The sequence below is a fragment of the Narcine bancroftii genome, chromosome 1, assembly GCF_036971445.1.
Source record: "Narcine bancroftii isolate sNarBan1 chromosome 1, sNarBan1.hap1, whole genome shotgun sequence".
Taxonomy (NCBI): domain Eukaryota; kingdom Metazoa; phylum Chordata; class Chondrichthyes; order Torpediniformes; family Narcinidae; genus Narcine; species Narcine bancroftii.
This window is the reverse complement of record NC_091469.1, coordinates 94390262-94416265: the sequence shown is the minus strand read 5'-3', so window position 1 is coordinate 94416265 and position 26004 is coordinate 94390262.

The following is a 26004-nucleotide window of genomic DNA, read 5'->3' as shown; positions in this document are numbered from 1 at the left end:
AAATAAATCTAATCCTTCTCTCCCTTACAGCCTATAACCATCCTTACAGTTGGGTGATGTTTGGGGAATAAATATTGGTAGGAAGATAAGTTAAACCTGGTCTTTAAACAATACCTTAGGTTTAAAGAGATAGCACTTTAATTTGACAACTCAGTAAAGCTACAAAATGTCTCCCTGGTGCTCTAACCAATATTACCTCCATTATCTAAATTTATAAAAATGCAAAATAAATTTTAAAAATCCTGGAAAATAGATTGGGGAAAATGGTGGCGCTGCCAGAGCTGCATTAATGGCAGCATTGGCACTGGTGCAGATCCATAAGAGTGAGAAGTGGAGACACAGCACTGCCCGGTCTGGATGTTGACAGCTTTGAGCAGCCTTTTAGAGTAGCTGATGGTGCTTTTTAAAAAATAATATCTCCGTCCCATTGATGTGTTCTACAGGGATCACTGCCTGAAGAGGGCACGGTAAATCATTGAGGACCACTCCACCCCACACTCGCATCTTTCAGCTGCTCCTACACACTTCCAAAGGAAAAGAAAAAACAACAAGCTGAGCTAATATCTTGGATGGATGTCCCACACAAACAGTAAAATCGTTACTTGAAGCTGTAGAATTCAATGTTGAGACTAAACGTAGAATAAAGGAAAGGTAATTAAATATCCTTAATTCCCTCCATTCAGGCTGAAACAGTGAGAAAAATTAAGGTGGGGGGTGAATGAATGGAATGGGTGTGAAGGGGACAGAAATTATCCAGATGACCACAGAGTCAACAATGTGTTCATGAGCAGACATGCCTGGAACCTACCACATACACTTACTGACAATACTTTAATGTGATTCATGCATCTTCTTCATAGTTTACACCATTAGCGACTGTCATGGTAACTACTTTGAAATGCTCTGGCCATTTGTGCCATTGTGTTCTGTGTCTGCTGGGCAGGAGGGCAGGTACCTGTTACCACCTAACCTGCAGCATCATGACATCAACCAAGAGGAACAGAAGGGAAAAGCTGAGAGAGGATGAGGAGAACGATGATGTTGAAGGAGATGACAGATTTTCCGAAGCAATTCAGCATGCCCACAGAAACTGGAGCCAAGAGGGGTGAGCAACATAATTTAGTGAGATGTGGAGGAACACACATGCCCGAGGCATGGAGAATCTGATTCTGCGGTTCATCAGAGGACATGAATGCAGTCTCTCACGATGTCTAATAGAGATGCAGAATGAGATGGCAATCATGTCTTCATGCAGGAGATCTCAAGGGGGACAGATGAGTTCACCTCCATGCGTTCACAGGAGGCTAGTGAATGCTGCTCTCTGGCACATAGTCCATACATGCTGAATGATGGACTATAGCTCACTGCAACCATTGCAATGTCTCACTGCAGTGATCTTGTACAAATGTCCATTTGGTGTCGTGAGAGAATGAAGGATCAACATGGCTGACCCTTATCCATTTAATGCTGCCTGTCTATGCAACTGTGCTCCTCCCCCTGCCCCTCAAACCCCACCATTTTTTCAAGTACCTGCCTACATTTTGTTCATACTTAGATGAAGGGCTCAAGCCGAAAACATTGGTTATGTATCTTTATCTTTGCTTTATAAAGTACCCTGTTTGACCTGCCGAGTTTTTCCAGCATTGTATTTTTTACTTTAATTGTGGCATCTTCTGTGTTTTCCTGCAGTAAATTTCTTAGTTATGTACTTTTTTTAACTTCACTTTATTCAAAATTAATTTATTGCATAAGTCATTCTTCTTCCTTTAAATTTAAACGTACAGCATGATACCGGGCCATTTCGGCCCACGAGTCTGTGCTGCCCAATTGCACCCAATTAACCTACAATCTCCGGAACGTTTTGAATGGTGGGGGGTGGGGGGGTAACTGGAGCACCCAAGGAAAACCCACACAGACATGGGAGAATGTACAAACTCTTTACAAACAGCATGGGAGTCAAATCCCAATTGCTGGTTCACTACCACCAACTGTGCCACTCATTTCTGCTTAAAAGATTATTAATCTGGATGGAATAAAGTTAAAACTTCAAAGAAACCAATAATTTATTATCTACCTGGATATCATCAAATTGGCTACATTGAAATCAGGTTTCTTTTGGAATGATGTGTGCATATCTTTTAGTCAGCTCTACAATGAGTTCTTTTTAAAAGAACAATTCAACTTATCAATAGTTGATCTCGCTGCTGCAAACCATTTCAGAGGTTTTCTTTCCTTCGAGAGATGCGGCTTTCAAAATGAACGTTGACACATCATCAAAATGATGAATTATGGGAAAGTGTCACTCACTCATCCTACATGTTTCACTGCTGGTTTGGGGATTTTACTTATCATCTCAAATGTAAGCTCGACAGTGACTGAAAGAAGAATCCTTGGAGCTAGGCCAAGACAGATTAATGAGGGGAAAGGGAAGTCAAGCAAGAAATGGAAAGACAAGTATCATACTCACACATGTTAGGTGTTGAAGGACATGCACTCCAGGGTTAATTTATGTCTTAAGTTTGGCTGGTGGCAAATGAAATAACAGTAAAAGAATTGACAACCAGATGGCTGGATTTCAATTTTGGGCATTAAAGGTAACCCCCTTTCCCACAGAAAGTTATGGGTGCAAAATTATTGTGTTTATTTAAGGCTGAGATAGATTTTTCACCTGAATTAGACACAAAGGCAATGCAGAAAAGACAGAAAAAATATCTGGAGAAATACTGGAACGGTTATGATCCTTTTGAATGAAGGAGCAGGCTGAAGGAGCTAAATAGCCTGCTCACGGTTCTCATTCTCATGGTCTTCTGGTTTCGGTTGCAGATCCAGGTGAGTCATTTTGCAATCGAATAAACATCCAGTGTTTGTATGAAGTGATGTCATAAGAAGAAGGACTATGAACCAAAGAGCACAATTTTAAAAGGGCTACAAGATCAAACAGATCTTAGGATATATGGAAATGAAGAACATTTTGTTTACATCTGTACTGTTGGACTTCCAAGGGTGGGAGAGGAAGCTGTTTCAATTGTAACATTCAGAAGATTAAAGGAATGCTGTAGGATTATCTGAAGAGGGGACAGGGTTGGACCTACACAGAAGCTCTTGGAGCCAGTACAAAGCAGATGGGCAGAATGGCAGAATGAAATATTCCAACCATTCCGTAACTAAACAAGAAAATCTGCAGATTGTGGGGTCAAGCAGAAACCCATGTATGCTGGAGAAGCTCAACAGGAAATATAGCATCCATGGGAAGTAAAGAGTTCCCCATGTTTTGGGCCTGGGCCCTTCATCAGGAAAGTTTTCCAGCACAATTGTGTGTTGCACCTCTCTGTAATACTCTGATAGGCTTTTTTTTTGCTCAATGTGACATTCCATTCATAGGAAACATCAATTCCAGTGATGACTGCACTTTCAGCTATTCAAAACTGAAGGGGAATTTATTATAGACACTGAATACAATTCGACCAGGGTAATCCCTACAATCAGCTGGATCCTTGCAGGTTTTTGTCATTGTGACCAAATGGCGTGAGAAGATCATAAAGGAGTTCAGTAGGGAAGAACACCGAATAAATTGTACATGCATTGTTTTCGGAGATCTCAGCATCATTACCAAAACAAGCCTTTACTGCTTGTCTTTGAATTGGTGGCTGACTGTCTTGTTAAGTTTCTGTAATATTTAGAATAATTTCAGTTGAGCAGTTGGCAACTTGTGATGCTGTTCAACCCATGTAGGTGGCTGACAACACATGGACCAATCTGACCTGGTCCCAATTACTAAAGTGTTAGCCAACTTATCTATCCTTTCATATTTATAATCTTTTTCTATGTTATCATATTATTGCCATTTAATTTTTACAAATGTAGTGGTGTAGTTTGTGTAGCTGTTTGGTTGCAGTAAGCAAGAATTTTTGTACATTGCACTTTTGTTTTTAAATTTAAATTTATAATTTTTAAATTTTGATGTACATCATGGCCCATGGGCCCATGCCAGCCAAATACCACAATTAATCTAGAACACCAATATGTTTTGGAAGGCAGGAGGAAACTGGTGCACTTGGAGGAAACCCACACAGACATGGGGATAGGTACAAATTTCTTACAGACAGTGCCAGATTCAAACCCATGTTGCTAGCGCTCTAATAATGTTGCACTAACTGCTCTCCTAACCCTGCTGCCAAATGTGACAATTAATTCACATTGACATTGGCAAATGATTTTGTGTGGATATTCCAAGCTTAATTTAAATTGTCAGCAGGTGGCCTGGCAAGATTTGAACTGGCCTTCACAAGGTTATCAGCTCTGCCTTATAGGTTATTGATACAATAATATAACTGCACTACCTTAGATAATAATCTTCCCAAAGCATTGGTGATAAATCAATGCACGTCCAGATAGGTAAAAGAGGTCCAGATATTGTCCCACAGTGTTTACTGCAAAGTACATGGGAAGTTTCTTTTGATTGTCCTTAATACTAGCCATCAATCTTGAGGAGGGAGCAAACATAAAGTCCAATAGAGGTGCTCATTGGCCTTAGTACTAGGTGAAAGACCCTGACAACCAGGCAGAGTCACATTAGATTTGTCATGCTTGTTTTTCATTGGGGAAATGTGACACAAAATAATGGCATCCATTTATATCAGCTGCCTTTAATACCAAACTTGTGAGGTGGCTATTAGCTATTTAGCTGAAGACAATTACATCAAAATGTAAGACAGGGGGTTGCCTCATGAGTTGTGCAACTGTTCCCAACTTTACATGCTCGATGTCTTACTTACTAAATTGAATCATCTTCATAGTTAGTTATTCAATTTTGCAAAATCAGCTTTTTATGAAAGCAATTTCATGTTAAAGTCAAGAAAATGTAGGGCATTTAAATTTTATTCTGATTGGTAAAATTAAAGTCAATATTAGTAGCAAAATATTATAAGTGTGCAGTTCCTTTTTGTGGAGTTTAGCTGAGATGGTCTAAATCAGCTATTAGTATCATAGATTTGAAGTGTAATCCTCCAGCTAAGACTTAAACATCCAGCTACAAACTGGCCTCGCACAAAATTGGTCAAATGAATTTGATTGGGTGAAATTGTAAATAATTTTGCAAATAATATTGTGATTAAAATATCTTTTTTTGTGCTTGGAGCACAGTACTCTATTCTCTTATTTTACTTTCTTTAAATCTGTGTCAATGAAAGGATAGAATAAAGCCCCAGAGACTAGTGTTACTGTTCTCCTGGAAGATGTTGACTAGCATGGATCAATGGGCCAGCAATCTATTTCAAATTCAATTTAATTTTGTATCAGGTCTCTTTGAGTGCAATCATATAAGTTGAGCTAGTTTCTTGCTAGTTTTTCAAACTTTTGAATCCACCTCTTAACACCTTCTCCACATTCTTGCCAGTACAGTTCTCTATCTAATCTCAATTTTCACTTCTCCATCATCACTACTGCAAGGTTTCTAATGAGCCAAAGTCTGCAAATTGCATTGCACTGTGCTGTAAACAAAAAAACATTCTAATTTTAATCCGGTTATTAGCATTTTCCAGGTGAAATCATATCCAATCTCAAAATTGAACTAGCATTTCCAGTCACTTTCTCCTGGTATATTGGAAAAAGCGAATGTAGATTGAGTGTCACCAAATCGACCAGCTGCCCTGTGAATCTGGAACCAATCGTATCATGTTTTAGAGCTTCTTGTTGCAAAAAAAAGCAATGTTACATCACTCTGCTTGTGTTCCTGACAAATTTTATGTACTGATTATTTTGTGAAGGAACTAATTCAACATTTTTACTAAACACAATGGGTTTGTTTGCCAGAAAAGTCCCTACCCATTCTCTGCACTTTTTGATTTCAAACTGCACATTGGATTTCCTTTGTGCCAATCAAAGATCAGGTGAGCACACAAAAACAAAAACCACATGACTGACTTCATTTTTAGATTTTTACTTTCAATGAATTTTCAACCGTACTCATCTCCATCCAATGCCAATAATCTACCACCATGTATCCAGAGTGAAATTCCGATTCCAGCATCAGCCATCACTCAATAGCACCCTTGATTTTCCTGAAACCAACGTTGTTTAATTCGCCTTGCTCTGGAAATTTTAACACAGAAGCCTGGATTTCCCTGTGTGGAGAGGGAAATTGTCTCTTTGTCCATTGAGACATTTAATTAAGGCACTTTCTGCTCTTTCCTAGTTGAAATGACCTTTGCAAAGATTTGAAGAGTTTGACAATTGATACAAATCACCCTCAACCAACCCACAATATTTTAATGCTTACTGTTGCAATTTCCAAATAATAATACTCACTGTACTTTCAGGAAAAATGTATTTGTCTTTAAAATCTTTCGGGATATTTTGCAAATTTATTTTATTAGTCATTGGAATGTATATTCTTTCATTTCTCCCCAAGTATGCATGAGAATTATCAAAGCAGAGGGTGAAAGTGTCTTTGAAATATAGGAGTTTCCAAAGGGCACAGATTACCTTTGTGTCATCAGGCAAAAATGTTCTGAAATTGAGTGCTGCCTCTCCTGGCATGTCATTGGAAAACCCAATTTGATTCTCTTCATTCTCTCATCGCACCTTGGAAAATACCAACACTTTGCAAGCATATTTCCTCTCACATCCCTGACGAAATCCGGTAAAAGTGCTTCCAAAGAAGTTGAGGTGCTATGAAAGAGCATGGCAAAATATTGGTGGAGAATACTATAAATTAATGGCATGAAACCAATGCCAACTTGCACTGGCATCAGACATTCAGGTTGAACAACCCTTCTCACTTTGTCTGTTCCATTCTCCCACCTGGGGAATTTTAGAAGAATGGCAATGTTCAGTTGAGTCTATCATAACATATTGGGGTCTTGAACTGAAGAGAAATGCACATTAATGATAGTTACTCCAATTTGTTTGTAGGCAAACACAAAGTAAAATAGCAGCATTTGTTACTAACTGAAAATGTGGTGTTAGAGGAATTTGTAAGTACCTGCCAGGGTACTGACAATCCATGCCAACCAACCAGCCGGAGTGTTCTCGGACATTTTCAATCTTTCATTCCTTCAGTCAAATGTTCCCACCTGCTTCAAAAGGAAATCAATGTTCCCGGTGCCAAAGAAGAGTAGAGTGAGCTGCTTCAATGAATATCACCCAGTAGCACTCAGTTCTAAATTGATCAAATGCTTTGGGAGGTTGGTCATGGCCAGAATTAATATGTACCTAAGAAAAGATCTGGACCCACTGCAATTCACCTACCATCATAATTGCACCACAGCAGATGAAATATCCCTGGCTCTTCATTCAGATCTGGATCACCAAGATAATAGCACATAATTATTGGTATATAGCACCTTTTTGTAACTTCGGGTTGAATGTTAATTGTGTTTTATTGGCTTTGTATTTTACTTGTCAAAATGGCAATAAAGTTGAATCTAATCTATCCTACTCTAATCTTCATCGACTACTGCTCAGGTCTTAACACCATCATTCCCTTTGTGCTGATCATCATGCTCCAGAACGTGGTCTTCCAAACCCTTCTCTGCAACTGGATTCTTGACTTCCTCATCTTAAGCCCACAGTCAGCATGAATTTGAAACAGCGTTTCCTCTTCACTGACGATCAAAGGCGCCCCTCAAGGCTGTGTGCTTAGCCCACAGCTCTACTCACTCTACACCCATGACTGTGTGGGCAGGCACAATTCAAATGTTGTCTAAAAATTTGCTGATGATACAACCATCATCAACAGAATCACAGACGGCAATGAGGATGGCTATAGGAGGGAGGTAGATCGGATATTTAAGTGATGTCACAACAATCTTGCACTTAACATTAGCAAAACCAAGGAGTTGATTGTAGACATAGAAGAAATCAGGAAAACACATGGTGGGGGGGGGGGGGTGGTCAGCAGAGAGGGTGAAGTTGCCAGCATCTCTGAGGATCTGTCCTGGGGCCTCCATGTCAATGTAATCATAAAGAGAGCTTGCCAACGGCTATATTTTGCAGGAATTTTTCAAGGTTTGGTGTGTCACTAAAGACTCTCAAAAATTTCTACAAGTGTATCGTGGAGAGCATTCTGACAGCTTGCATCACAGTCTTCTATGGAGGTGCCATACACAGGAGAGGAAAAAACATCTCCAGCGAGTTGATAACTCAGCAAGTGACATCACGGGCATAAGTCTTCATTCCATGGAGGTCATTTACAAGAGGTGGTGTCTAAAGAAAGCAACCGCTACCCTCAAGGACCTCACCATCCAGGCCATGCTCTCTTCACACTGCTGCCATCAGTAGGGATATGCAAGAGCCTGAAGATGAATACTTAATGGCACAAGGACAGCTTCTTCCCCTCTGCCATTAGATTTCTGAATAGACAATGAACCACAGAATCTATCTCACTTTCTCCTATTTTTTGCACTATATATTTATTTTGGAATGTAATTTATCGTAATATTTAAACTGTAATACTGCCGCAAAACAACAAATTTCATGACGTGTTCATGACTATAAATTCTGATTCTGATTCATGTGAGGATATCACAGTGAAAGTATTCAAAGGAAAATGGAAACAAAAGGCCATTACCACCTCAAGGGATGGACTTTTATTACATTAATAAAATAAATATGTATGCATAGTTTCTAGTCCCACTGAAGATGATAAACAATCTCTGTAATGTTTTAATTTAAAATGCAGTACACATTTTAATTGTTCTCATCTGATAATGATTGTAACTTGGTAGAGTAGGTTACATAACATCTGAAGAATAACAAAAATCCTCCAGTTGTAGCTTCCTTCTGTTCATGACTTACCTCATGATGACATTTTTCACAGCAGCGTGTGTAATCTTTGGATGTCTTCCTCATTAACTTAAATGTTATGATTTTGCAATCTGTAAGACAGATAGTTGTCAGCTGCTCCTCAGAGGTCCAATATTGCAAATCCTTCAATTTTCTAGTTTGGCTGCAGATACAAAAACAGTGCGCTGGCAAAATCTTTGTACAACAATTTCCATATTAGTACAATAAACCCCCCCCCCCCCCAGTATCTGGCACTTAAGGGGATTGGTGGATTTTGGATAAGTAAATTTGCCAGTTGCTTGAGATTATGCGTTGCACGATTGGCAAAATGACCACTAGGGGCACTTTAGTATTTTTTACCCCCTATTTAATTTCTGTGAATGTTTTCCAGTTGTTTGAGGCTGCCTGTTGCTTGAATTCTAGATAGTGGCGATTTTTACTAAATAAGCAGTTGTGTCATGTGTTGGGCCACAATTGTTCACAGCACCTCCTATGTTTATTTTTGGCAGTGCAAATTCCAACAGGAAAGAACAAACCAATTAAAAGTCTCTGTACAATGATGACAGTGTTCACTGTTTAAAACTAGCAAAAGCTTTTGTGTCATGAATATTTAAGACACATAATTAACATTTCCTCCACTGTGCTTAAAGAATAGCTTTCAAAATGTACACATGGTTCATGAACCAATCCCATTTTAATTGCATCCTGGTCAAATCACCTGCTTGATAGTGTTTGAGTGGCTTAACTGTCAAGCTATGCATTGAAAGCAAAAGCCATTAATCTACTGCAATATTGTAGGTGCAATTACCCCACAATTATTGTGGAGATGAACTTCCATATCATTTTGAGGATATCCATTGCTATGTGTATTATCCCAGGAACATCATGAGCTATCTAGGATCTTCTATGAATTTAAGCATCAAGAACAATGAGTATGCCTCAGAATTTTACTCTTCATTTATCTGTCTCTATTTCCTCCTTTCAAGCACTTATTACTTGTTGGTCTGGATTCCTGATGAAGGATTTTGGTATGAAATGTGAAATCTTTTGGCTTCCATGGATGTTGCCTATCTCACGGAGTTCCTCCAGAATTGTGCATCTCTCTAGGCTTCCTAACATCAGCAATCTCTCTTATATCCCTCTGGTTTTAAATGTTTACATTCAGACATACAGCATAATGGCAGGCCCTTTCGTCCCATGAGCCCATGCCACCCAATTCCACTTTGATTCTAATTGACTAACAACTTGGCACATTTTGGAAGGTGGGAGGAAACCGATGCATCGAGAGGAAATTCACGCAGACACTGGATTATTATACAAACTTCTTACAGACAGCACTGGATTTGAATGCCGGCTCATCATGCCATGCTCAGTCTTTGGATCAGCTACCTTAATATCTCTTTATGCAACTTGATGTCAACTTTCCTTTGAAATGAGTCTTTTTGAACACAATCCTAACCTTCATTACTATCTGTGTGGAGCTTGCATGTCTTCCCTGAGGTGCCTTGCCTTTCTTCTGGCTGTCCTGATTTCCATTGACATCCAAAAAATATGTTCAATATTCTATCAACTAAGCAGGACAAATTGCCCCAGGTGCGTCGGTGAGTCTGGGGGAGTCTTGGAGGGAAGATGATGGGAATGTGAGGAGGATAAAGATTTGGGAACAGTGAATATTGGAATAAATGTATAAATTAGTATAATCAGTTGTAAATTGGAGCTTGATGACCTGTTTTGTTGTTATGGTTTCTTCCAATGTTATTGCAGCCAATCTTCATCCACTTTGATTCATTGAGTATGATATTAAGAAGCAACTGAGAGCATTGGATAGAGGAGAGGTTATTGAGCCTGACAAGAACCTACCTGTAGTTGTGTGGAGAGGCTCACTGGTCAGACCAAGCTGTGTCCTTACTGTCACAACACTGGCTTCCTCCAAAGAACATGAAAGATTACCCAACTTCAGATGACCACTGTTATCTGAAATCCAAGCAACCGGCAACCTCAAGTAACTAGCAAAAAAAGAGAAAACAAACAACCACATAATTAAATAAATAAAACTGAATGAACAATTTAAAAAATAATTAAATTGTGAGGGTGAATGTCTCAGAAATAACACATATTGTAAAATATTGATGATGATGGGAGCAAATATTCAGCCTGTAGAATGCCTTGGACTTACTTTGCTCATTGCAGCTGTTTGAATAAATTTTGAATAACATTGTGTTTGAATAAAATATTGTCTCCCACTGGCATCACTAGGGGGTGTGATGGGTGTGCGGTCCATGCAGGTTGACACCATCAGAGGGGGTGACACCAAAATGACTGTTCATAAATTTTTTGTGCAATGTTTCAGCAGAAATCTATTATTTTTTAATAAAAAAATATCCCTGTAGTTATAACAACAAAAACATTTTTCATAAGCCCACCTTACCAACCAGGACTAAACTCTATGCTAATTTACTTTTCAAACCTTCTAATGTGCTCCAGTCAATTCTTCTTCTTCTTTGGCTTGGCTTCATGGACGAAGATTTATGGAGGGGTATGTTCACTTCTGCTGCAGGTTGGTTGGTGACTGACAAGTCTGATGCGGGACAGGCAGACACGGTTGCAAGGGAAAATTGGTTGGTTGGGGTTGGGTGTTGGGTTTTTCCTCCTTTGTCTTTTGTCAGTGAGGTGGACTCTGCGGTCTTCTTTAAAGGAGATTGCTGCCCGCCAAACTGTGAGGCGCCAAGATGCACGGTTGGAGGTGATATCAGCCCACTGGTGGTGGTCAATGTGGCAGGCACCAAGAGATTTCTTTAAGCAGTCCTTGTACCTCTTCTTTGGTGCACCTCTGTCTCGGTGGCCAGTGGAGAGCTCGCCATATAACACGATCTTGGGATGACGCTTCTAATCACATGGTTTTGTCTGCATGCTCTACAAGCACATGCTGAAGGTTTTGTTGCAACTGTTGTTTAAACTGTTTTTGTCAAAATTTCTGGTGTTTTAGCTACAATATTGTGGTAATTAGTATTTGCGAACCTATGTCAATAACTTTTTTTTTGAGAATGAAGTAGTAATTAAAGGAAAAGAAGGAGAAAAATCAGAAAAGGCTTCCACTCAGTTATTAATAATATTGTAACTAATAAAGTTGTAGTTCAATGTAGAAAGATTTTACAAAGCAGATTTGTTGTTAGTATTCATATAAGAAATATTTCATTTAGGGAAGCCTAATCCATTAATGTAGCTCATGAAACAATAAAGTTTAATGTTAAAATAAACATAATTTTGATGTAGATGTTAAACATTTTTTATTTTGATTTCTGTTATTTTCTTACCGAATTTTGTCTTTAACCACATGAACTATGTAAATGTAAATACATTTAGACTGTGCATGTGATATTGTAATTTAAAAGTATATTTTTAATTTTGTTAGCTGTTTATCTCACTACTGTTGCCAGTATATTCAGTGATATACAGGAATTATGATTTACAAGTAATATTAGTACAAAAAACATCATCACTAAGGATTCTGTATGGTCTGGTACGGGTGGAGGTCCATGGGGTGGGGGGTGGGTGTGACTCCATGAGTTAATCCACTGGGTGACACCAACCCCAGCGATGCCACTGGCGTTGCTCAGGATGAAAAGCTGGTTGATGTCTCTCAGTGGTGGGGTGGCTCTCTTAAAGTGCCTCCTTATCCCTGCTTTGTAAGTCTTTATATTTATTAGTTTATTATTAAGTATATTAGTAAAACTTTATCTGTAAATGGGAGAGAGGGGTTAATTATTGTTTCTCTTTCAGGTGGCTCCATGGAGGGAGAGGTACCTGCAAATACAGTGATGGTTAAATGTTTTTAAAGAATATGACTGAAAATAAAGTAAGGTTTATATATTCAATGCAAGTGAAGTTTGTTCAGTTTATGGCATTTTTGACTGTTTATTCTTAATGCCAGGAGTGTTAGTTGCTCATTATAATAGTCTCTTACTTTAAAAAAATAAATTTATTGAGTTTAACATATTAATCCTACATAGAAAGTCAACTAATATAGCTAAAAAGCATGTCATAATGTCATATCATATACATATCACAAAGTAATATAAATGTAATTCAAATCCATCCATATTTGTTGATTTAACATTATTTCTTTAAAAAATTCTGTATAGAAACCAATTGAGTTACATTATATCAAGCTTTGGTCATAACACAGTGTAATATTTGTCTAATATGATCTAGAACAACCATAATTAAACACATATATAATCAGTTAATCTAAAAAAAGAATTAAAAAAATTAAAAAAACAATTTAATTCTAATCGACCCCATCCCTCTAATCAAGGTTACCTTGTAGAAAAAAAATAAAGATATTGAACAAATAGCGACTTTCAGAAAACATACAGAGTATCACTGGAGCGTGCAAATTACTTAAATCTGCCAATCACGACAGTATTCTATGAACGGGCCCCACATCATTTGAAATTGAAACTTTCTAGCTATAATGTATCTAATTTTCTCCAAGCTTAAATATGACTTTACATCATGCAACCACTGTATCTGAGTAGGTGAAGATTCATCTTTCAATTTCATTAAAATTATTCGAATGGCTATCAACATGCTAAAAGCGAAAACTTTCTCTTGAGATGAAGACACAAGTATATCCGGTTCACGAGAGAGAAAAACAAACAAACAGGGCAATTAAAGGACATGGTTCTATTTTGATCTTAAAAATCTTAAAAGATTGAAAAATGTTTTCCCACAATCTTCCAAAATTGGGGCACTTCCAAAACATACGATCGATGAAGCTTCAAACATTTTGCACTTTTCACATAATAGATCAATATCTGCATAAAAATGAGATAATTTAAGTTTGGACATATATATCCTATGTACCACCTTAAATTGTGAGTGAGTTTCAAGCAAGTGGAAAACTAACTTATCTGGCATCTACCAATCCCAGTAGATGCCAATTACCAGGAGTTTTAGTGTAATTATTGTCCAGGGGCAACAAAATAACAAGACTTGTATGACACAACTAAGTACCTCCTGTCATCCTGCCTTGAAGATTCAGCAATGAGATGGAGGAAGTTGCCAACAGTATTATCATGTGCTGCTTACTCATTGCTCAGCTGTGATCTGCCAAGATGACTTGTCTCCAGATGTCACTGCCACTATGATCCTAGCATTATCATCAGTTCCATTCATCTGGGTTGAAGTCAGACCTCTGGAGCAGACTGTGACAAGTTTGTACATTCTCTGAATGGGTGTCCTCAGGATGCTCCACTTCCTCCTCTGCTGTGTGGCTGATGGATTAATTGACCACTGAAAATTGCTCCCATTGTGTCAGTAAATGAGGGAAATTGATGGGAATGTGCAGAGATTTTAAAAAAAAAAATGTACAATGCAGGATTACATGATCTTCTGTGTGGACTCAATGGGGTGTGTGATTTTCTCGGAACAGTAAAGCAAAAACATTGAAAATTAACTGGTAGTGGGTGTCATTGATATCAAAGCAGCATTCAGGCTCTGTCATCAAGACATCCAATTTAAAAACAATCTGTTAATTAGAATCATAGGATTATCTTTCCATATGATGAATTCACACAAAGCAGTCAACATGCTCCAAAAACAATGAAATACAGGAAATACCCTCCAGGTCAGGTCGAAGGACCTTCATCAGAACTGAGATGAAGAGAGAAGGAACTTGTTAAACTGTGGAGAATAGGGGTGAGTGACAGCATAAAATCCAGGGGAGTGAATGGGAGCAGTGAGTGAGTGTGTGTGTATTTTGGATTTATTACATTAATTTACATAATAAGTTGTAGTTGTTTGTGACCTTTGACTGCAGGATATTTCTATTTGTATGAAAGATGCACATGCTGAAAGTACCAGGAAGTCAGGCAGCATCTGTGGAGATGGAAACAAACTTAACATTTCATGTCAATGGCCTTGCAGCAGAAGTGGGAAAGGAAAGGATAAAGCACAGAAAACATGCAGAGAAGGAAAGAAAAAAGAGTGTCTGTTGAAAGATGGAAGATTAAATCTTTTAATAGTTCAAGGTGAAAGAAAGTTATATCTCTGGAACAACAGGCACACCGGATGCAGAGTAAAATCAGAATAATTACACTGGACAACATTTTTTTTCCAAAAGGTTTGCTTACTGAAAAAAAATTGGGGATTATGATAGACAACTTCAAGCTGAACACAAAGGTAATGTCAGATTTCCTGTATCATGTAACAAGTTGGAGAAACATTAATCAGGGGTGGCCAACCTTTTAATTTTTAATTTATACATGCAGTATGGTAACAAGCCATTTTGACCCATGAGTATGTACTGGGGCTGTTGGTTAATTGGGCTGGAATGACCTGTTACCATGCTATATGTCTAAATTAAAAATTAAAAGGTTGTCCCCCAGCATTGAATTAACTTTAATTGAATTTGCTTTAAGTGTATACTTGCCACAATTGCAACAGAATGTATCACAGCTGTTGCAATATTGACCAGACATTTCTGCTGTATTGAATCATCCTGAAGGCAATAAATGCTATTGTTAAGTGCACTGCCTATAGAACATGTGAATCAACATGCATTCAATCTGTATCAATGTAATGTACAGCATCTGTATATGTGAGCTGCTTTTATACCCGCTCTGAATCTTTCCCAACTATCCCCAGGCCTTAGACATTTTCATAGCACCTGCACTAGCTGCATGCCCAGGCATGTTTGGATTGACCAAAACAGCTTGTTTTGTGTGCAATGTACTAGTAGATCTAAAATATGACAGAAAATTACAAAATAGGTTATATCTAAAAAAAAATTAAATGTAGACATAAATTTAGACACACTGCACAGTAATAGGCTACAGGGCAACACGGTTGCCGTAGCAGTTAGAGAAATACCTTTACAGCACCAGTGATCGGGACCAGACCCAGGTTAGAATCCTGCACTGTCTGTAAGGAGTCTGTATATTCTCCCTGGGTCTGCATGGGTTTTGCCCAGAGGCTCTGGTTTCATCCTACTCCTCAAAATATACCAGGGTGTAGGTAAATTGGGTAACATGGACTCATGGGACGAATTGGCCTGTTTCAGTACTGTATGCCTAAATTTAAAATAAATGGCCCACAAGTCCATGCTGCCCAATTTACACCCAATTAACCTACATGCCCGGTACATTTTGAACGGTGGGAGGAAACTGGAGCCCCCAGGGAAAAACCATGCAGACAAGGGGAGAATGTACAAACTCCTTATAGACAGCACGGGATTCGAACCTTGTCCAGTCCTGATCACTGGTGCTACAAAGGCATTGCACTGACCACTACACCAACCATGTTGCCCTAAAATGGTATGTGGTAGATCAATTTTAAGGTGATTTTTGTGAACAGCAGTCCAAAAATCCATAAAATACACCCAAAAGTGATCAGGAGGTAATTTTTTTTGTTGTTCAGCATTACCTTGAATTTCCAGAAGAATGTGGAGCCAATGCCAATGATCTGGATTAAAAAGGGTGAAAGTATTTAACTGAAATGATTGAACATGATAATTAAACCTGGATAAAAGTGACACAAGCGACTGCAGATGCTGGAAAAGTAAAAGAAAATGAATTTGTGCAGGATCTCAGCAGGTCAGGCAGCCTCTGTGGAAGGAAATGGAGAATTGACATTTTAGGTCAAAACCCTTCATCATGACTGATCATATCCTAACTTCAAGTTTTTCCAGGAGCTTCAATGCTGAATTTATCTGCAAGATAAGATCAAAGAGTTGAATGTACACCAATAATTGCTTCACCTTATTTCATTTGTACCTCCCAGGTAATCATACATACATGAAGCAATTGCAATGTCTCTCCTCTTTCCTCTAATGCAGTCTATTTGTAGAAATCCATTTCACAGTCGTATTTATTTGCATATTTTCTGAGGTGCGGTCAGTGGACTTTGATTCCTGATAGCAATCGTTATGCCATTTCTACTGGGCCACCCTTAACTAGGAGAGTAATTGCTTTTCCACTTAATACATTCATCCCCGGGGATCAGAGTGTTCTACCTTCAACAGGAAAAGGGTGACTTTCTGCTGTCCCTTTTCCACTAGTTTTATCAGTACGCCGGCGTCAGTAAATGCTCGGGATATGAGTAAGGGCAGAGCCAGTTAATCCCCGGTGTGAAATGATGTCATTTGACACCCGTGTTTGGACAATGTTCCTTTACCACTGGACCCTGTCCCAGTAAATTCCCAGTTAATTCTTGGGATAGGGTGCCAGTGGAAAAGGGGCTAGTGTGTCATTCACTGCCAGGACAGCAAATTGACGTTGAGGATCTCGTTCCTGTTTTCACATTTCCTTGAGAAAACATGGGAGTGCTCTCCTCCTCCTCCGCAGCCCTCGATAATGACAGCTGCAGAGCAAATTGCTGCAGTCTGTCTGTGGTGGAGAGTATTTCTTTGAGGACCAAAGAAATCGACGTCAATCCCTAGTTATAGAACAGTAGGCAAACATGGCAAATGTGGCTTTATGCACTACCACGTTAAAAAAAGAGACAGATGCATGTGAATTTGCTGAGATGTCATTTGTTTGATGTATGTGTGCCCATTTAAGAGAACGTGCTCTTACTTTCAAATGTCAATGAGCTACAAAATAAGGCAACTTCTGAGCTTACAGTAAACATCAACCAGTTCTTTTCAGCTACTGAGCTCTTAATCACCTATAATGAACTAAGAATTGGCATTCAGCCATAAATGCTTTAAATGCCTGCCCACGGAACTTACCCTACTGACAAACACGAGATATCACCTGCCTCCCAGTGGCTTAATGACATCACAAAAATGACTGTATATAGACCAATGTGTTGTTGATTTCTGAGTGCCATTTCACTTAATTCTTACACTGATAGAACAATGTCACGATGTGCTGGAACCCACAATTCCAAATTAGCTGCATTGCATTTTTTCCAAGTTGATGCAGGGGATATCATATTGTGTCTCTGGGGCAATTATCAAATGCGACAAAATTATAGTTTCCAACCACATGATCAAATTAATTGCATTATTCAGGAGGTTCTCCTTCCCCTCCATCAATTGGATTTACTGGGATTGTTGTTTGAAGAGGGCGCTCAAAATAATTGTGAACCTCTTCCAGCTACTTCTGTTGGAAAAGAGATACAGGAGTATCAGAGCCAGTACCACCAAGCTTCTACCTATGGACAAAAAGACTGATGAACATGTTACGAACCATACATAATGAGCATGTGTGTGTGTGTGTGTGTGTGTGTGTGTGTGTGTGTGTGTGTGTGTGTGTGTGTGTGTGTGTGTGTGTGTGTGTGTGTGAGAGAGAGAGAGAGAGTGAGAGAGAGAGAGAGATACCCAGACTATTACAGTCCAAGCCAAAATCTAGAAAGTTTCTTCAGTCTTTCAAATTCAGCATTGAAGTGTAGGCCATTGAAATTTTATGGCTAGAATTAATGATGAACTTGTGGCAACCTGTCACTTTGCTGTGATGAACCGGCCCAGCTGGTTACGCGCGGTCAGCGGAGCAGTCACAGCAAAGATAGCAGCACGCACCTATAACTTCTGCCCCAAAGCAGAAGTTGACATGTGCACTTGTGTCGGCATGACGCAAGCAGCGGGGCGGCCACGCGATCTGACTGGCAAGCTTTTTAAACGAGCGCACAAAGTTTAAATAAACACTCTGCTGCGAAACTCAAGCCAACAGCCTGTGTCTCCCGTCTGTTCACCTGCTCTTGCACAACACTATATAGATTGATGGAAAGACTGGAGTTATGGCTGCTAGACTCACAAATTATCCTAGTGTTGCCTTTGAAGAAATGTCCATTCACATGAGCTGTCGTCCTGGTCCTTTTGTAGGCGAGACTTAAACTGGGCAACCTCCACGAAGCTTCCAATACCCTGGCACCAGTCTCTCCAAGTAACTTCACTGCTAGTCATATTTTAACCTCCATTGTCATAATCAAAATGAAGCACTTTGCTTCCCAAAAAGTCCCTCCTGGCACAGGTCAATCCACTGAAAAGGCCCATTCGTTCACAGAGCATGCTTTACTCTGAATTCCACAAAAATGGCTGGCCAAATGTTTTCTCTTCTGCAGTCAGCATGGTTCTCCCTGTGACAAGTCTTCCCTCAGTTCTTCTAATGTATCAATTGTGGCCGGGCTGCGATTCATGTTGTGATGGTGTTTGTGTGAATGTTAAATGTTAACTGTGACCATTCAGTTCCTCCTGTCTATACTATCCCTTACAGAGATAATCCCATTTTACTAAAGCAGTAGCTCGTAATAAACAACTGAATGAACTGCTCATACAAATCCTCCAAGACTCCTCTATTTATTGGATAATATTTATTTATTTTATATAGTGTATAAAGACTCTGCAAATGTATCACCTGACTATGATTGTATGTTTGCATGTTTTTGCATGGACGACCAGAGAACACTGTTTTTTCTAGTTGTACTTGTACAATCAAATGATAATAAAGTTGAACTTGAACTTGAAGTTATTCTTTGTGGTTATTTTCCTCTTGGGAATGATGATCTTTGCTGAACAACTGTCTTATTTTGCACTGGATATTTATGGAAATGTACTGGAAATCTTGTAAGGTTTTTTTTTGATGGGTGCACTGTCAAAGTTCAAACATCCTTGCAGCTTCAGTTGATTGGAAGTGCTGAATCTGTCCTGAGCAAAGACAGTTTCATTTTCACTTGTTCAATGAGTTTAAATAGAGTTTGTATCCAAGAAAAGTAATATACTTTGCATATGAATCTCCGTGTTCCATCTTTTATTGCCATCAAGGTATAAAAATAAGTTCAAAACCAAAGTTCAATGTTCTCCTTCCTGGAAAATTTGAATATTGCCGAATCAAATTGGATGGCATCTTGCAGCTGTCAATAGGTTAATTTCTATGTGCTTGCATTTGAAGTGTAAGTGCATTCATTGGCTCATAAGAGGTGACTAAAAGCCAAGCCGTCTAAATAGCACATTGATGCTCACTTTTAGCACATAAGTTGTCTTGTTCTTCAGCTTCTCCATGCTTGAACGGAATTTACTTGATTACTGAGTGGAATATTCAGCCTAACCAAGAGCTATTACTAATAATAAAGACGTAAGGTGATTAGACCACATGAGAGCTCATGATATCTGCAGCCAAAATAATTCAGATGCTATATGTTTGGAACATTTAAGAACATATAAGTTTTGCAGCCTATATTAATGATATAAACAGATTGGAGTATGTGATTTCTGCAATCTGTTGTTAAAGGCTTGTTTTCACCTCTGTTGTCTGAGTGATTGGTCATGGGCCTACTGCCTTTGATGGGAGTCAGAATTAGGTGGTGCGGTGAATATGACTGACTCCTAGGTTTTGGTGTTGCTTTGTTGTTTAAATTCTAATAATTATTTATGTTGTACAGGTACTATTTATAAAGTCAGATGAGTAATTCCATCTATATTTGCATTTACTCAGCAACCTTAATGAGCAGGGAGATTCAGGAAACTGAATGAAGGGAAGCAAATTTGTCTAAGTTAAAATGGTGGATTAATTGGAAGAGAGTCTGCCCTGCAAGTAGTAGAAGTTAGGAGTTTGGGAACTGCTAATGAGGTAGACTACAAAGTTGGACTTAAATGTTCCATTTGTGGGATCGTGATTTTTCTAATTTTGGTTACTAGAATACATAGAAAATGAAGAGGTATTGGAATGTTTGTGGTTGTTTAACCTGGTTGTGGAGGCAGTTTCCAATCAACTACTCCTGCTTGATGATTCATTTCAGACACAAAGGTGGTGTTAAATGATTTTAGCACAGTCCAGCTGAATGTGAATCTTAAAAGTACTGACAGTTTCGGCCACCAGATACCACTTCCATAAACACGTGCAAAAAGTGATAATTTCATCTCCTTCCTAAAATGAAAGGTGTTGGTTGCACTGCCAAGTGAAATATACAAAGATGCAATTAAGGAAAAAAAAATGAATCAATGTCCAGGGTGGAATAATACTAAGAATATCTTCTCATCACATTTTAAAACTTGAACGCATTGGTCTGAGGATAAAACCAATCCTTCTAATACACTGCTTAAATCCAGTGCATCTTGATATTGACTTGACTCTTTGAACGTTGGAAAAGTGACAAAATCTGCTTTGAAGCTCTGAGTAGAATAGGACATTAGCAGTACCTGTGGTCAACCTACTGAAGCATGGATCACAGCTTTTAGCATCAGTCTTGACTAGTTCAGGTAAACTTTCATGCAATACAACTTGATTTAGGAGAACAGACTTTTGATCAACAAGAATATAGTTGTGTCAATTCCTGCTTTGTTTTCAGTGACTGTGCAAAGAGTCATTCCACAGGGTGGTTGGGGAGTTGGGATGGAGATGGTGGTCTGATAACATCAAGGGTCACTTCTCCATAATTGTTTTGGGGGACCCCTGAAGTTCTTTCTCCTTCTGTTCTTTAGCTGCCAACTCCTTTTAAAATTAAAAAAAACTAATAATTAAAAATTTTCAATTAGAGATTGTTAGGCTTTTCAGGAATAGTGTTTATGTTCATGTATTTTGCAATGAAAAGTCATCAATATGAAATGTTTACTTTTTTTCTCACTCTGCAGTTACTGCATGACTGCAAAACACCCAACATTCTCTAGTTTTATTTCCAACATCTGGCATCTGCAGGTTTTATCTTTTGGATTGAGTGAGTTTTTGAGGCCACTGTGAGTAAATGGTGTTGATGCAAGCTGACTTACAGAATGGGCTATGTGATGTACAATGGCTTTTCACTTCCTGATTTAATAGTCATAAGAGCCCTCAGCTAGATCAGTCCCATTCCCTACAGTCCAACGTACACGCTACACTTCACACTGAAATCTGATAGGGATATGCTTATCCTCCCACTGCCCTCCAAATTCAACACCTCACCCTTGACCATGTCTACCATCTTCGTCATAATGTTTGTGCTGGGGTCTTGCAAATCTCCTCCCTTCCTGGAGGAGATTTGCAAGACCCCAGCACAAACAGAGGCTTGCTAATGTTATTGTGCAGACCAGAGTGCTGATTGCCATTTTGTCAGTGCATAGAACTAGGTAGCTTAAATAAAACAGGATGTCTCAATGGTTGAACAGGAATTTAAGACTGAATGCAAGCTTGAAACTCGTTCTCCAAAATAGTCAAATAAAATAATCACGTTTTTATATTTCCTGTATATGTGAGGTCAAAGTGCAACCTCATTCACCTACATTAATTTCCTTAAAATCTATTCTACTCAGATTTCCATCAATAAGGGGATTAATTGGAAAGTGAATGGATAAAAGAAAGGGGTTTCATGTAGGATTAGTGCAACTGGGTATTGGATATTTGATACGGACACAATGGAGCTATGAACTTGTTACCACACTGTTTCTCTCTACAAATTTTACCACCCACTTACACTGGGGCAATTTACACTGGGAATTAACCTATCAACCCCCCTCCAACCCCCTCCTCTTTGGGATGAGGAGGAAACTGGAACATCTCGACCAAATCAACAGAGGCAGGCAGACAGGCTCATTACAGAGAGCACCATAGTTTAGGGTTGAACTCAGGTTGTTCGAGCTACAAGACAATAGTGCCAATAGCTGAAGCACTATGCCATGAAGACAAACAATAAATAACCCATAAATTTACATGGAATTACATCCTGAAATAAATAACAGTTTATTGGGAAGAAAAATCAAGGTTGTTTAAATATATTTATTTTGTCTGCCTCCTGAGGTGATAGACACAGGTAGATTATTATCCTTCTCTGCACTATTTGTCCTGACTCATTGTTTGAATTCTGATCCTGCCACCCTGTGCTCCACTCCCTTTACTCCTCATTTGTAAATGACTTCCCACTTCTGAATTCTTTATCGTAAGGCACAGTGCCACTGTTTTTGTACTGAGCTCCATGCTCAATGAGATGATGACGGCTGTATGGTGGCATTTTACCCTGAAGGTCAAAGAATCCATACGCTGACAAGTGTAATTTTGTACTGAGTAGTAACAGCCAAAACACTTTGCAATCTTCCGAGAAAACTTTAGATCATTGTTAGACAGTTGACTTGTGATAACTCAATTGCAATTTTCAGTTCAGTTCTGCAATACAATAATCCTCTGGAAATCCGCTTAGAATGCTGTGAAATTGGTCTCATGTTGAAGAGGTTATGATAGGATTCTGCCATTTTACAACCTATTCAGTACAAGATTCTTGCACATTCTTTGATCAGGACTGAGCAAATAAAAATAATAATTTTGTGAAGATTAGAGGCAAATAAAAGAAGAGCGAGGTGCTGAGGAACTGTATCATCTAGAACAACACTTTGTGCACAACATAACCCAATTTTTTAACAAAATATGATCAGGTACTTGGTATACCTATAAAATAATTTAGGGGATTTGTTTCAGGTCCTGTGTATATGTAGTGCATGTACACAGTGAGTTCAAGCACTGTGGCATCAGTGTTCACCGTATGTTTTTTGCAAAGTTGTTCTAAGCATTTGATGCCCACACATCTGTTGACATCTCCTCCATTCTTCCTCTGTCACTCCCAGCACTTCACCGGTGATGTAAATGAAGGGCATCCATTATCTTCAAATCTCCCTCCATGGTGCTTTCTTGGTGTTCACTCACTTAATGCCTAAAATCCATCCGAACCCACTTGTGGGTTCCTCCACTTGATCTCAGTTCAAAAACTCTCTCTGGTCAATACCGGATGTTGAATCCAATTTCCTGGCTAAAGATCATTGTCCTTCCCAATTCCAGCCAGTTACTGAAAAGTATTTTTTTTAAACAGAATCATGTGTCATCAGAGCAAAGATATGGCAGCAAACATATATTGCATGGTATTCAGAAATCTTAACTTGTGTCTTTATTCTAACCTAGGACAATATTAGCGGTTGGACCCAGATTTCATATGGTTGAAACGATTTGGGGAAAAATAAATGTAAATCTCCCAGTGGACCATTGAAATGCTTGAGCAATTTTAACAGGAGACGGGAGATAAATTATACCTGGCCGAAAGCTATCGGAACATATTAGATCTAACATGGGGATAAAGGTCAAAATCCAGGGACTCAAATTAACTTTGAAGTTGAACATGTACAACAGTATGGCAAAGGTAGAGAATGAAACCATCTAGAAAAAAATACAAGGAATAGCGCAGGATCAACAAATGTATGTTGGAAATGCATATTGTTCGTTGAAGAAATGGCAGGCATTTTAAACAAACCAATTGTATTTGACCTACATTTAGAATATTCCTGCCAAAATATGATATTTTATAGTTATTAAATTGTAATTAATATCATTTTCCAATTCCATTTTGTACTTTTCAGATTATTTCCAGCTCATTAATATGATGGTAACTCGAAAAGTCTACAATTTTAACCCTGAAGAAATGTGCAGGCAGTGTCGAATGCATTGCTGCTACAACATTGCATCTTCCAAATACCCAATGGAGCCCTTCTCAATAATTCAGTGGATGCTCTCAATCTCAGAGTAAAGCTTCTTGTACTTCTTGTTCTCCTAATCCCAGACTTAGAACTCTAAACATGAAAAATGTTGAATTCAGAGAAATGAAACTGCAGTTTACTCAACATACCTAGGACCAACGTGCACCAGTGTCCAATGTAATGTAAGAACTAGATCAATAGCTTGCACCTCCTGCATACCCTCCTGGCTTGAATATTGCCGGTCTGATCATGGCGACCTTTCAAACTTTCTCTCCTTTTCACTGTGCAGAAGGAAGAGTTTAATAACTAAATTGGTCCTCCAGAAAATAAATCCTTCTTGGAAAGAAATGAACAGCTCGCGTGGATCTTGAATCCAACACCTTTACCCGGTAAATTTTCAACTATCTTCCAGCAAAGGGTTAACTGGTTTTAAATTGCAAATGCTCAATAGAATTGGCACTTTTTGATCAAGGGTGGATGAGTGGAATGTAAAAAGTTGTTTTATGGTTGCATGATTGTTTAACATTTGAGTGTTTACTCACCGTCCTTCTTTCGGAAAACAGAAGCCCCAGTCGTACACAGAATGTGTCAATTAAAATACCAAAGATTTTGAATTATGTTATTATTTTAAGCAGCCTTTTATAGATTTTTTCTTCTTCCCAAACTGACTGTTGGTGGCCAGTAAATGCAAAAGTTGTGTTGAAAGTAAATCCTTTCTTTGATTGAGACTGAAGACTAAAGCCATTCTGGTAATGCAATCAATCATTTACAACTGACTGTTATGATATTTTAGCGGGTTGTGAGTGAGCGCAGTGATGAGGCTGGGACAACAGGCTGTGAGCTCTGGTGTCACAACTGCTTTATTTTGAATTCCGCGCTGCAGCTTTTAAGCCCATCTCTGGTCCGGTCTCTAACGTCCCGGTGCTTGCATCCCGATAACACAAGCATGTATGCGACCTTCCGGTCTGGACTGGAATATGCCATTTTCGTCACATATTCCCCACTGACCATGCATGACAAGGGGGCTGGTTCGCTGCTACAAGCATGTGCATCACCACACAATTCCCCCCACCCCTACCCAGAACCGGCACTGATGGTCTCGGGATGCATCGAGGGAGATCTATGCTGTTTTGGCAGCTGACCTCGACGCACTGGTGAGGGAACCTGTAATGGCTGGGGAGAACCTGAACTGGCTGGAAAAGCTCACATCCACTGGTTTTAAATAGTCCATCATGAATAACCCGTCCTTGCCCCCAAAATCGAGGGTGAACATTGAAGCATTTCTGAGTAGCACCCTGTATGGACCCTCATAAGGTCATTGAAGGGGAGGCCTGTGTGCACCCCTGCGCACGAAAACATACTGACAGGAAGACAATCCGGGGGATAGTTGCAGAGTCGTTAACCGTGTCACGATGGTGGGGGTAGAGCCCAGTTTGTCATGCAGCCTCTCAAGGATCACAGTGGTGTCGGCGTCTTGCTTGATTGCTGGAGGGAGGAATTGTCCAGGCACTGCAATGGTCTCTCCATAGACTAGTTCAGTCAAGGAGGTCCCGAGATCATCCTTGGCCACTATGCAAAATGCCCAGGAGAACCCAAGGCAGCTCATCCACCCATTTGGCTTATCAAGGCATGCCATCAGCCCTGATTTGAAGTAGCAATGGAAACGCTCAAACTGTTAGAATTGGTGCCTGGTGTGCCACTGGATCTTGGCCATCTGGCAGTCTGTGCAGTTTCTCATCCACTCCATGACTTGTTTATACAAGCCATGTTAAAGAAACTTTGTGGATACTAGC